This window comes from Misgurnus anguillicaudatus, chromosome 19 (genome assembly GCF_027580225.2).
Source record: "Misgurnus anguillicaudatus chromosome 19, ASM2758022v2, whole genome shotgun sequence".
Taxonomy (NCBI): Eukaryota; Metazoa; Chordata; class Actinopteri; order Cypriniformes; family Cobitidae; genus Misgurnus; species Misgurnus anguillicaudatus.
Genome location: NC_073355.2, coordinates 36,334,214 through 36,346,827, shown reverse-complemented (window position 1 = coordinate 36,346,827; position 12,614 = coordinate 36,334,214). Strand labels below are relative to the sequence as shown.

At 35.8% G+C, this 12,614-nt stretch overlaps 1 protein-coding gene across 2 annotated transcripts in view; it reads right to left on the bottom strand.

Moving 5' to 3' along the window:
* Nucleotides 1–12,614, bottom strand: part of grin2ca (glutamate receptor, ionotropic, N-methyl D-aspartate 2Ca) — an 83,191-nt gene that overhangs the window by 39,340 nt on the left and 31,237 nt on the right. The gene's annotated exons all lie outside the window — the stretch shown is intronic.

The following is a 12,614-nucleotide window of genomic DNA, read 5'->3' as shown; positions in this document are numbered from 1 at the left end:
GTTTCGGAAGCACTATAATGCAATATAACCCCCCCCCCACACACACACAAATATGGTGCTAGGGTCCGAGGAAATCACTTTAACTGATATACAGCATGTATGTTGAACATAGCTTCTACATAGGTGCTATATAGCACTTAAAGTGGACAATTTAACCACATTTTTGAGTGTATATAAATGTATTGCTGTTGAAATAAAAGGGAGGAGGGAACTTGACCAAGTTTTTATTTAGAGAATAGAGGCTAACTGCTGTCCTATTGTTCTAAACTGTATCCGTAGAGAGAGTTTTCAATGTTACAGTGTGATGTCCTTCAGACATTAGCTCGGAGAGTACAGAAAGTAGGGTAAGCCTGTTCATTAACCTGGGAATGGGAAACGTTCCGGTTTATTTCACCTGTCCTGTGACCCCTTTAAATGCTCCAAAAATCATAATGCTTTAATGCTTCTGTCATTGAATGACCATTGCAGCTGTTAAAGACAATATAATGGGTTAGGTATTTATAAGCTGGTCCCATTGCACAAGCCTATTTTAATTTAACCAGATCTTTGCAACTTAGACTTTTTAGCAGGTAGCATTTTAAAGGTCCCATATGGTCAAATCTGAAATTGTATGGCTTTTTTCATGATAGCTGAGGTCTAGGGGCTATGTAAGTACCATATAAGTTTAAATAATAACTAGTGCTGGGCAAAGATTAATCGCGATTAATCGCATACAAAATAAAAGTGATTTTTTTTGCATAATATACACACATACATATATTCATTTCAGAATTGTAATATATATCGTATATAATATATAAAGATATAAATAAATATATACACATGTAAATGTTTCATAAAAACAAACAGTACATGAATGTGTGTGTATTTATAAATACATAATAATTACACAACACACACCCACACACACACACACACACACACACATATATATATATATATATATATTATATATATATATATATATATATATATATATTATGCAAAAAATCACTTTCATTTTGTATGCGATTAATCGCGATTAATCTTTGCCCAGCACTAATAATAGCTATATAAAACAATCATTTCACAGTCAAATTAACACAGCCTCCTTGAAGTAGCTGTGATTTTTCACGAGCCGTTGTGACTTCCGTAAAAACGTGACGTCAGCAATACTCAGTCACCCTCTTCAGTCACCACACCGAGCACTGTACACATTTTCTTGTGCAATAAAATGTCAAAGCTTACCAAAAAATACAAATGCAAAGTGAATACTGGTCAATTTTGAGCAATTTGATTTAAGAAATTTTTAGTAGGAACCTGTGCCCCCAATGCTAAAGATGGTGAATGTAAAACGCTGAAGGTTGAAAGAGATCCTTTAACCATTAAGATGTATGTATTGTAAAAACATTGGCTAAATGAATCTTTACTAAACAATTTAGTTAAGAAACACATCTTATATTTTCATACCGAACAGACCACAATGGCACTTGCTACACAATCAATGCATTAAAAGCGAGATTACTAGCCAGATTAGCCAGATGATTAGCCAGTTATTTTTGCGACTGACCTTATTGCATATGCATTTCTAGGAATTTCAGAGGCAATTTGTTTGGGAGGAGATTATTTAAATTATTCACGCAACATGATTTACTAACGTTTGCGCATGTGTTATGCCTGGTATTAACGCCATTATTTAACGCAGAAAAAAACATGTCCTAAATTACTTTGCGCTTGAAATGGCTGCAAATATTGTTAAAAAAATAGGCATCACATAGAGCAGAGAATGTCGGATACAATGCAGATGATTGTTTTAACACATAACAGTTTATTTGGAATGCCAGAGGAACATTTTATTCAAAAATATTTTTGCCAAGCCATGTTATTTTTTTATTTGCTGAAGTTAATAAAATAGGAGTCACTAGGAGAAGTCACACAATACCAGAAGTTTCAAAACTTCTTGTAAACCTTCATTTTTTGTCTTCCAGTTGTTTTCGGTGTACTATTTCTTCGTTAGCTGGGATTACACATCCCAAATTTTCCACTGAGATGTCCTTGGTGCTGAATTCAAGATCATCTGCTTATTTGTGACCCTGAACCAATTTGCGCTGCTCTTAGTAGATTGCGTTGATCATTATCAGTGTTGGGTAAAGTTACTTTAAAAAGTAATACATTACAATATTAAGTTACTCTCCAAAAAAGTAACTAATTGCGTTACTTAGCTACTTTTCATGGAAAGTAATGCTTACGTAACTTTTAAGTTACTTTTGAGTTACTATTATTACTTGGCTGAGGCTTGATCTCATTCAGGCCTTGTGGGTGTTTTATGACTAAGAAGTTCTGCATTCAGAAATAGCATATTTCCATCACAAAAATGTCAAGCTCTGGCCTGCCACATCTGTTTCTGACTTAAACTATTCCCGCTCAAGCGCACACGCATAGAAATTGCGTAATTCTACATGACTACGTTCAGTTTAATTCAGTACATTATTATTTTTAAATCAACTTAATAAAAACTGAAAAGTAACTCGCATTACTTTTTTAAAAAAGTATCTCAAATATTAATGTGTACATTTAAATATTGTGTACTCGTTACTTCAGATAAGTAATATTATTACATAATGCACGTTACTTGTAATACATTGCCCCCAACACTGGTCATTATGGAAATCAGCAGTTGTGCCTGTGTTATTATTTAATTTGCGCTTTTGTAGTAAATAACCCACATATATTACCCCTCCCATCTGCGCTTTCTTGGAATTGCGCTTTCATGCTAATTTGTCTCGTTTAGTAAATCCAGTGGCGGATGGTGACTTCTTTGAGACATCGTGTGTGCATCATGTGTCGTGCCAAAATAAGTGTCTGCTACAGACGCGTAAACTAAAGGGTTTATGATAAAAGAGACGCTCGCGTTTGCCAGATACTCACATAATCTCATGTGTAATCAGAGATTACTGTTAAGGGAGTGTCTTGCGTGTATTTTGGGAACGTGAGCGTCTCGTTTATCATAAACGGTTTTGACGCGTGTGCAGCAGGCACTTATTTTGACAAAACACGTGATGCACACAAGATCTCTCGACACACATGACCAGTGTTGGGGGTAACGCATTACAAGTAACTTGAGTTACGTAATAATATTACTTTTCTGAAGTAACGAGTAAAGTAACGCATTACTTTTTAAATGTACACATTAATATTTGAGTTACTATTTCAAAAAGTAACTCAAGTTACTTTTTTAGTTTAATTAATTTGATTAAAAAATATGTACTGAATTAAACTAAACGTATGCACTCTCTGCGCCTGTGTGGAAACAGTTTGAGTCAGAAACTTAGATGGCAGGCCAGAGCTAAACATTTTTGTGATGAAATATGCAATTTCTGAATGCAGAACTTTTCAGTCATAAAAACACCTGCAAGGCCTGAAAGAGATCAAGCTTTAGCCAAGAAAAAGTAACGCAAAAGTTACTAAAAGTAACGTAAGCATTACTTTCCATGAAAAGTAACTAAGTAATGCAATTAGTTACTTTTTTTTGGGGAGTAACTTAATATTTTAATGCATTGTTCCCATCAATCTTTACACAAATCTTTTCGAATCAACTCGGATCTCTTTATGAAGTGCATAGCAACACCCTAGCAACCACCCAAGATACAGTAGAAATTGCATACTAATGCACCAAATCAGAGCACTATAAACTGCAAAACAACGTCATAACAAACCACATACGACCATTACATTTTTTGTGTTAAAAACACAATTTTTTTTCAGAAAACGTTAACAAACGTGGTGTCTTGCTATCATCCTTCTGGTACAATTTAGAGGAAATGATAATATTTTCTTTAATGATCAAAGCCTTGGAATTACTTTTTTAGTGCTATATACTAAAAGAGGAGATTTGCCATGTTTGGTGATACATATTCATCATACTGTAGGTAGCACACATTTACTGTTACTACTATTTGATTCAGCTATTACTCACATATAGAGGTCATGATCTTTATTTCCAAAAAATTCTGTGTGTAAGAGATAGAAGGACAACTTTGTGTTAAATTCTGCATACCACCCAGATAAAGCAAATGCCCTCTGTGTGTCTCAGATAAACTTCTACGCAAAGTAAATTTCAAAAACAGCCTAGTGAACCAATACAAACTTAAAGGGGGGCTCTTAAGCTATTTAATGCATTCTGATTTATTAACACTCTTAAAGAGTGCTAAACATAAGCAAAGGGTTCATACATTTCGGAAAGTTTTTTCGAACATGAGAGATTTATACATAACAATTTTGCTTTGTTTTTTTAGGGGCAATTTCAGTGCAGGAAGTGCAGTGGAATTCCATATACGGGCACTTTAACCGGAATAGCACACGCACACACCAACCAACAGCTGACACAAAATCATGTAGTTTGTTAATCTGGGGTAGCGGCGGTGCAAGTGTGTTTGTTTAAAGCTGGATGTCGTTAAAATGGAGCGGTCCCAAACATAAGACATAGGTCATAAGACGCAGGTGGTAAGTAAAACTGCATCAAACTCTGTTTTGTTGGCAATCATTGCCTAAGTGCATATAATGTAAATGAAACTAACATGTACCGTATTTTCCGGACTATAAGTCACACTTTTTTTCATAGTTTGGCTAGTCCTGCCACTTATAGTCAAGTGCGACTTATATGTCAAAATTAATTCATACTGACTTACATGAACCAAAAGAAAACATTACCGTCTACAGCCATTAGAGGGTGCTATATGTTGCTCCTGTAGCCTACCCCTGAAAGAAACTGGTAACTGAATCATTAACTTAAAGCAGTGCTTCTCAATTATTTTCTGTCACGCCCCCCCTAGGAAGAAGTAAACATTTTGCGCCCCCCCAACTCTCCGCCGCGACTGTAAATAGTATAATTTGTCTATAAAATTACACATCTGCAAAACATTGTATTCTTATTAACATTAAAGAAAACACAAAAAAAGAAACATCGATCAACTAACAACAAAGAATAACTTTATTAACATTGTTTTTTAGTCTGTAACAGAAAAGACTTAAAATGCATCAATTTGCCTGAAAAAAAAAATCTATCCTTATTTAAAGTATAATATTTTTTGACCATTTGATACTGAAAAATTTAATTAAATATAATCAATAAATAATAATAAAAAACTCAAGCGGCTTATCAGCGTGATTGGGGTGTAATGTCTTTAAGTGACGGTGCAAAAAAAAACACTTTCTGAAAAAGTATTTTCTCCGGGGTCTTGCGGGGTCCCCTGGTGTCGCTTCAAGCCCCCCCCTGGGGGTCCCACCCCACTATTTGAGAAGCACTGACTTAAAGGACCAGTATGTAGGATTGTGGCCAAAACTGGTATTGCAATCACAAAACCTGTGGCTAAAACTGGTACTGCAGTCACACAACTGGTGGCCAATACACAAAATGACAACATAAACATCATTTGAAGGCTGCAACTTCACTTTTTAAATGACAATATCCTGGCCGGACCACTGTTGTCAGTGATATAAGTAGTTGAAATGAAAACTATTTCTTAATGTCTAGTGACATATCAGGGCCATTTTATGATTAATTGATATACATTTCTTACATACTGTTCCTTTAAAGACAATGGAGAAAGACTTAATAAGAAAAAGAAGAATTTTCTAAATAAATGCGACTTATAGTCCAGTGCGACTTATATATGTTTTTTTCCTGTTCATGATGCATTTTTTGACTGATGCGACTTATACTCCGGAGCGACTTATAGTCCGGTAAATATGGTAGTGAATCATAAGTTGTTTAGAGATAGTTTTGTGTGTGTTGCTTGCTCATGACTCGCTCCGCCCGTGGTACGCCTCCCTTTTTATTCAGGAATGTAGCAGTACAGCTAAAACTAAAGATTCTTCTGAGATATGAAGGATGCAATACTACTTTAGGTGCTTAAGATTAACATTAAGTTTAGTTATGTGACCTTTAAGATTTGATACTTTCTAGAAATCAAAGTTGCCCAGGATCGTCTTCATATCCTATTCTATTTCTCATGGCTGAAAACGGTTAATGCCTTCTGCTTCTTCTGCCACGTAGCAGTGGTCGCTGTGTTTGTGGCCAAAACAACATGACTGGTGCATTGATCCATGATTAACTGGTATGAAAACGCAGAATGATTTGATTTTCATCACATGGTTGATGTAAACACTTGCTTTAGTTTAAGATTAGATTTTGTACATGACCCGCAAGCAATTACTTGGTCCAAATAAATGAATTTCCGTAGACTAAATTGGATTCTGGCCGGCGTATAGGTTGAGAGGTGCGGTTATGAATGTCTAAAGAACTTCCTTGTATTTTATCCTTGTTTCTTCAAGGTGATAGATGACCGAACTGGCCACAGCAATGTGTTCGGCTTAGTTAGATGAGAAATGTTGCAGAGAATAATGTAATCATATTGTCATGTAGCGCAATGCTCCCAGGGCATCTTTTATAGATTAATTTCCCAGCTTGTCTTATTTGCTGGATTAAATGTCTAAGAAATAGGAAATGGATGGAGAAAATTCTGGTCTGATGCCTATCAGTCAATCAATACAGGGCTGTTTTGTAAAACGCAGAAAGGGGACAAAGTGGTACATTTCAGCGCCAAAGCTCACCACATGAGGTCACTATGACAGCGGTATTTTACTGTACAATAAGTCATTTACATACAGTAAGTTGCCATTGATTGTAAATATTTAAAGGGACACTCCACTTTTTTTAATATGCTAATTTTCCAGCTCCCCTAGAGTTAAACATTTGATTCTTACCGTTTTGGAATCCATTCAGTCGATCTTCGGGTCTGGCGCTAGCACTTTTAGCATAGCTTAGCATACTCCATTGAATCTGATTAGACCATTAGCATTGCGCTCAAAAATAACCAAAGAGTTTCGATATTTTTCCTATTTAAAACTTGACTCTTCTGTAGTTACATTGTGTATAAAGACCGAAGGAAAATTTAAATTTGCGATTTTCTAGGCAGATATGGATAGGAACTATACTCTCATTCTGGCGTAATAATCAAGAACTTTGCTGCTGTAACATGACTGCAGCAGGCGCAATGATATTACGCACTGCCCGAAAATAGTCCCCTTTCAATAGCAGGGAACTATTTTAGGCACTACGTAATATCAGATGAATGAATTCCAAAACGGTAAGAATCAAATGTGTAACTCTAAAGGAGCTGTAAAATGAGCATATTTTCAAAAAAAGTGGAGTGTCCCTTTAAATTACACTAAAATAAAAAATGGTCCCAAGCTGTCACTGCAGGGCAGTACCTTTTAAAAAGGTCCTATGTACCATTTAGGTATACATTTGGTAGAAATATAGTACCTGTTTGGTACTAATATGAACTCTTTAGGTGCAAATGTGTACTTACTGAAAGGGTACCGCCCCACTGACAGCTAGGAAACATTTTTTGAAGTTAGGGAGAGCAGGGGCGAAAGTACAATTATTGAGGAAGAATGTCATTTTAAAAGATAATGTTATAGACAGAGATATATTTTCCTGTGGTCAATAACTCACAAGTGTGGTCTATCAATACCAGGTGGAATTTTGAACAAATATAAAATGATTTCAGTATAATTTCACTTTGAACAAAAGTAGTGCATTGTTACTTTCAACCTGTCAGATGGGACAAAGGTAACACACAAGTGGATCAAATTAAAAACAACAGAACATTTTTGTGTTACACTTGTTTTTAGTAAATATATATTTATAACTAGGACCTTGTTAATATGTAACTGCAAACATATTTTGTCTTTTATTTTTGGAAAAAATAATGAAATTACATTTTCATTTTTAATTTCAGTTTTATCAAATGTTTCGAAACCAACAGTACAAACTTGAATTGTTGCGAATAAATTTTTTTTTCAACAGTATGAATACTATAAAATTAAATTAAATTAGAATAATATAAATTGTCAACATAATGCAACAGTATTAGCAGCGGGACAAAACATTTAAACATGATGTACTTTTATTTTGAAAAACTCAGAGAAGGCAAACTTCAGTATGTGTTAGAGCAGTGGTTCTCAAACTGGGGGCCGGGGGCCACGAGATGGTGTCAGGGGGCCCCAGTTTTATGACATTTTATAAAATACATTAATTTATCGTGAATTCTGTGTAATTAAACCTAAAAAAGGTTACTAACCAACAGCACTACATTGTATAATTTAATAAGTTAAAAATGTTACGATTTTAGAACAATTTTTCATAAATTTTCTTTGGGAGGCCATGAAGAAATGCATCGTACACACGTGGGTCCGCACACTGAAAAAGTTTGAGAACCACTGTGTTACAGCACTAAATAACCTGTAGATTGATCAGTACTGTAACACATGAAATGAGAAACACAACACATTATAAGATAAATATGACCACTTTAGGAACTTATTTATCATGATTGATAACAGCTTTCTGGACCTACAAGCACAAAATGATGACAAAATAACACAATATTTGTCAGCTCTGTTAAGGGATGCATGCTTAAGATGCTGTCATGGCTGTGTCTCAATCAGCTCCCTTGTTTAGTAGTCAGGGCACTGATCAGGGAGTCGGCCATTTTAATGACTGTTTCAATCACAAAATCCTTCAAGTACACTTGAACGTCCGTTCCCTAAAAATTCCCATAATGCAACACAAAACCCATCTATGTTCCCTTACCAGAAATCGCTTGACCTTTTCTGGAGCTCTCCAACCGAAAATCATGTGAGCCAACTGCTTAAAAATGCGACAAAAAAGCTTGTTTTAATTTGAATATAATCACACATTGCTAGACAGTAAGAAACCACAATCTACTCAGTATTTAAAATAATATTATATTTTATACAACAGTTCTTTCTGGTTCTCGAATCTGATTGGCTAAGAGCTATACGATATTGTGCTGATAACGGCACTGTAACCGCTTCACCTTTCGTATTATTCCGCCACCTAGTGAATGGAGGTCCTAAGCAGGCTCATCTCTGAATGGAAAAACACAGACGCGCTGTTTGAATCACTCTCCGTGCGTCTCATTAGTTTACTAGCTCATAAATCAGTCTGTGAATCCCCAATCGGAAGTTATTATTCCTTCAAAGATCAGCGCTCTTGTATGTTACGTTAAAGTTAATGGGAGAAATGTCTTGTCACATTGTGTGGACGATCAACACTTGGAAAGAGGAATATAAACACTCGTTTTTTTCTGGAGCTAAAGTTATATCTTTTATCAGAACGCGAAAACACCGTGGAACTGCAGGTAAGCCCCGCAGCTTTTAAATGTGGACATTGATCATTTACTTTATCGTGACGTGACTATTAAAACATGTTATGAGATATCGCCACTGGTATATTTATAAGCAGCATGCAAAAACATCTCTCTGACACTTATAAAAAATCGTTTTGTATAGTACTGACAAGAACAAAGTTTAATAATAATAATAATCGAGTGCTCGTATCGCGTTAAGAATAAATGAGAAAGCAATAGTAACGTTACACAAGTATAGTTTTATTAACTTTTACCTCGCGCCAAAACAATAACAAACATAAAAGACACTAAATATGAATAAAAAAACAAGTACTAGTTTGATCATGACACCAAATACTGCTGATTTGACGATCATAAACAAACAAGGCCAACATGAGAGCCAGGGAATCCCTTTCAGAGATGTAGCCCAGAGAGGGCGGTGGTCAGCGGGGCGAGTGAACACTGACGTCCGCTCATGCTTTGGTTCTCATTCGTACCGAATCTCACTAAGCAAACGTTTAAACAGGCGCTATCTTTACTAATCGACTGCAGATTTAAATATAATACAGATACATTCTCGACTGAACTAATCTTAAAACTACACTTTGTGACCAAGAAACGGTAATATAAAGAAACGGCTTTTCCGTCCATTGAGTTGTTATGAGCAGTGGCGGAACTAGAATTTTTTTAATGGGGTGGCCAGGGGGTGGCCAAAGCTATTTTAGGGGGTCCATAGTCCATAAAAGAAAATTACATTTAACCATGTATCAAGAAAGCATAAATGAATCTTTTGATCGCATTAGATGTAAACATAATAAGGGTGAATTTTAAATCTTTCTACTGTATTTCTTACATCTGATTTACTGTCTGTTAAAGGGATTCACCCAAAAATGAAAATTCTGTCATCATCTACTCACCCTTATGTTGTTCCAAACCTGTATTTTATTTTAATAAACACAAAAGAAGATATTCCGATAAATGATGATAAGCACACAATTAATGGTATATCCATTGAATTCCATCATGTTGTTTTTATTCCTACTATGGAAGTCAATGGTTAACAGCTGTTTGCATACCATCATTTATCAAAATATCTTCTTTTGTGTTCATAAGAAAAAAGAAAGTCGTACAGGTTTAGAACAACATAAGGATGTAAAAATGATGACAGAATTTTCATTTTGTGAACTATCCCTTTAATGAAGCAAAAGATCAGGAAATCTAAACTCCATGATAAACCTTAAACTTACTTCAAATAGCAGAGCTCAACACAAAGGATGTTTCGATTAATCGATTAATTATTTACGAAGATACAGAAGATGCAAAAGTTTTCTTTTTCTTTTGATATTTAATTAACTTTAATGACAGAGAGACTTCAACAGGTTAGGCTAAGACCGAATGCAATAAAATGTTTATTCGTTTAAGATGTACAGTAACCAAATGTTTACTCTGAAAATCACCAAGACAGCTATTTTGACCTATGAGCATTTGTCCGTTTAAGCCAAAAAGCAACGAATATGAAGTCGTTTAAGCTCTGGCTGTGCACGCGCACTATCGGATATGCGCGTCGCGCTTTCAAGTTCAATGTGGCAATCCAGTCGAATTAACAATTATACAGTAGCCTATAAAGATCACATCAAGAACGAAAACATGGTGCTGGGTTTTGTTGTAAAAAGAATTGGCAATCTTAGACTTTATTCAGTCCACAAGACAATTACCACACTTCCAGCATATACGGTGAAAATAAATCATGTAGTATTAGCAAAATGTACGACTTCACTTACATCATTTTAAAGATTCCAAGCATTATGTAGACATGACATTTATCTTCTGATGGTATGAAAAGTATTCGTTAAGTTACAGTAATTTTTCTGACGCGTTTTTGAAAAGACGTCACTTATGGAGAGATAACAGAATGCGCATTATGTATATTTTCTTAATTTTGTGAAAAGCACAACATTCAGTTTTATAGACACACAAAAAATGACACTTGAACGTTTTAAATGATGTATAAATCATATCTGTATGTCCAATCAGATCAAATCCAATCAAATCAGCAGAGTAATCCAAGTCTCTTTGCGCAGTGATTGAAAAATAAAGAGTTTGAGCCGCGACCGCAGGCAGGGTTAATATTCATAATGTTTGTTTTTAACAATGTGCTGCGCTGCCGCATGTCGAAAATAAACATAGTTTAGATTAAGTGAAAGTAGCGCATGGATTAAGTGAAAGTGAAAGTAGCGCATTAAATTTGGGGTGGCACACGGGGTGGCCAGTGACATGTCAAGGGTGTCCAGTGCCACCCTGGACACCCCTCTGGCTCCGCCACTGGTTATGAGCTTCAAAGCAGCCGAAAGTTTTACCTGTCATTCTGGCCGCCCTCAAATCCGTGGCGGAAGAAGTAGTTCTCAAACAAAGAGGCTTTTAAAATAACTCCGTTGTTGTTTTCTAGTTTTCGTTTTTCAAACGTGTGCCGTCGAACTGTTGTATAAAAGCAATATCGCTCTCGGAGTCGTGTGATATAGCTCTATATCATCACGGCTGTGATTGCCTCCGGCACTCGGCCTGCGGCCTCGTGCCTCTGGCCTAATCACAGCCGTGATGATATAGAGTGATGTCACACTCCTACTCGAGCGATATTGCTTAAATATTCAATGTTATGCACGGATATGTAAAAGAATAATTACAGGATTTTTCAATAAACTGATCTCGGGAGCTAGGGATGAATTGAGACACAAGGATAGTTTGGAATGCAAATGTATGGAATGCAAAAGGGCTCGGACAAAAACGCTTTGTTACTTTCGTCCCGCGTTACTGTCACCCCAGTTCTCCCCTATACAGTATTTAAAAGTGAACGGCGCAGTTTAGTTCTTAAATCACACACTCCTGTCTGTAGTTGTCAAATAATCCTAAACTGCTTTAATAGGGCTGGAGCTCCATTTTGAGGTTATCTGTCCTCTGGGACCAGAGTTCAATAGCCCTGTTATATTACAAAGTGCATTAAAAAAAATTGATTTTCACAATACTACCTCTTTAACTGTGAGGGTCAGCGAAAGGGTGGAAGTCATGTAAAACTGAATTATGACTAACGTGACTGACATTACAAGCAGACTGAAGTGGAAAAAATGGTTCAGAAAGTACAAAAATGACTTTTGCGATGTAAAATAAGTCTTCAGTGTTCAACTTTCAGTGAAGTTTATCTCAAAATACCCGATACATAATTTATTATAAAAATATGCTGTTTGTGGGTTTGTCCTATTAACTGCAAATGAGCTGATGAAAGCAAACACTGATCGCTATTAATGGTGGTTTGTTGAAATTGAAACTCAATTGTGCTGTCAATTATTTCTCTCTCGCTCTCTCTGCACTAAAGGGCGGTGCCATGGTTGTATAGTGCAGATTAAGGGGCGGTATTATTATAAT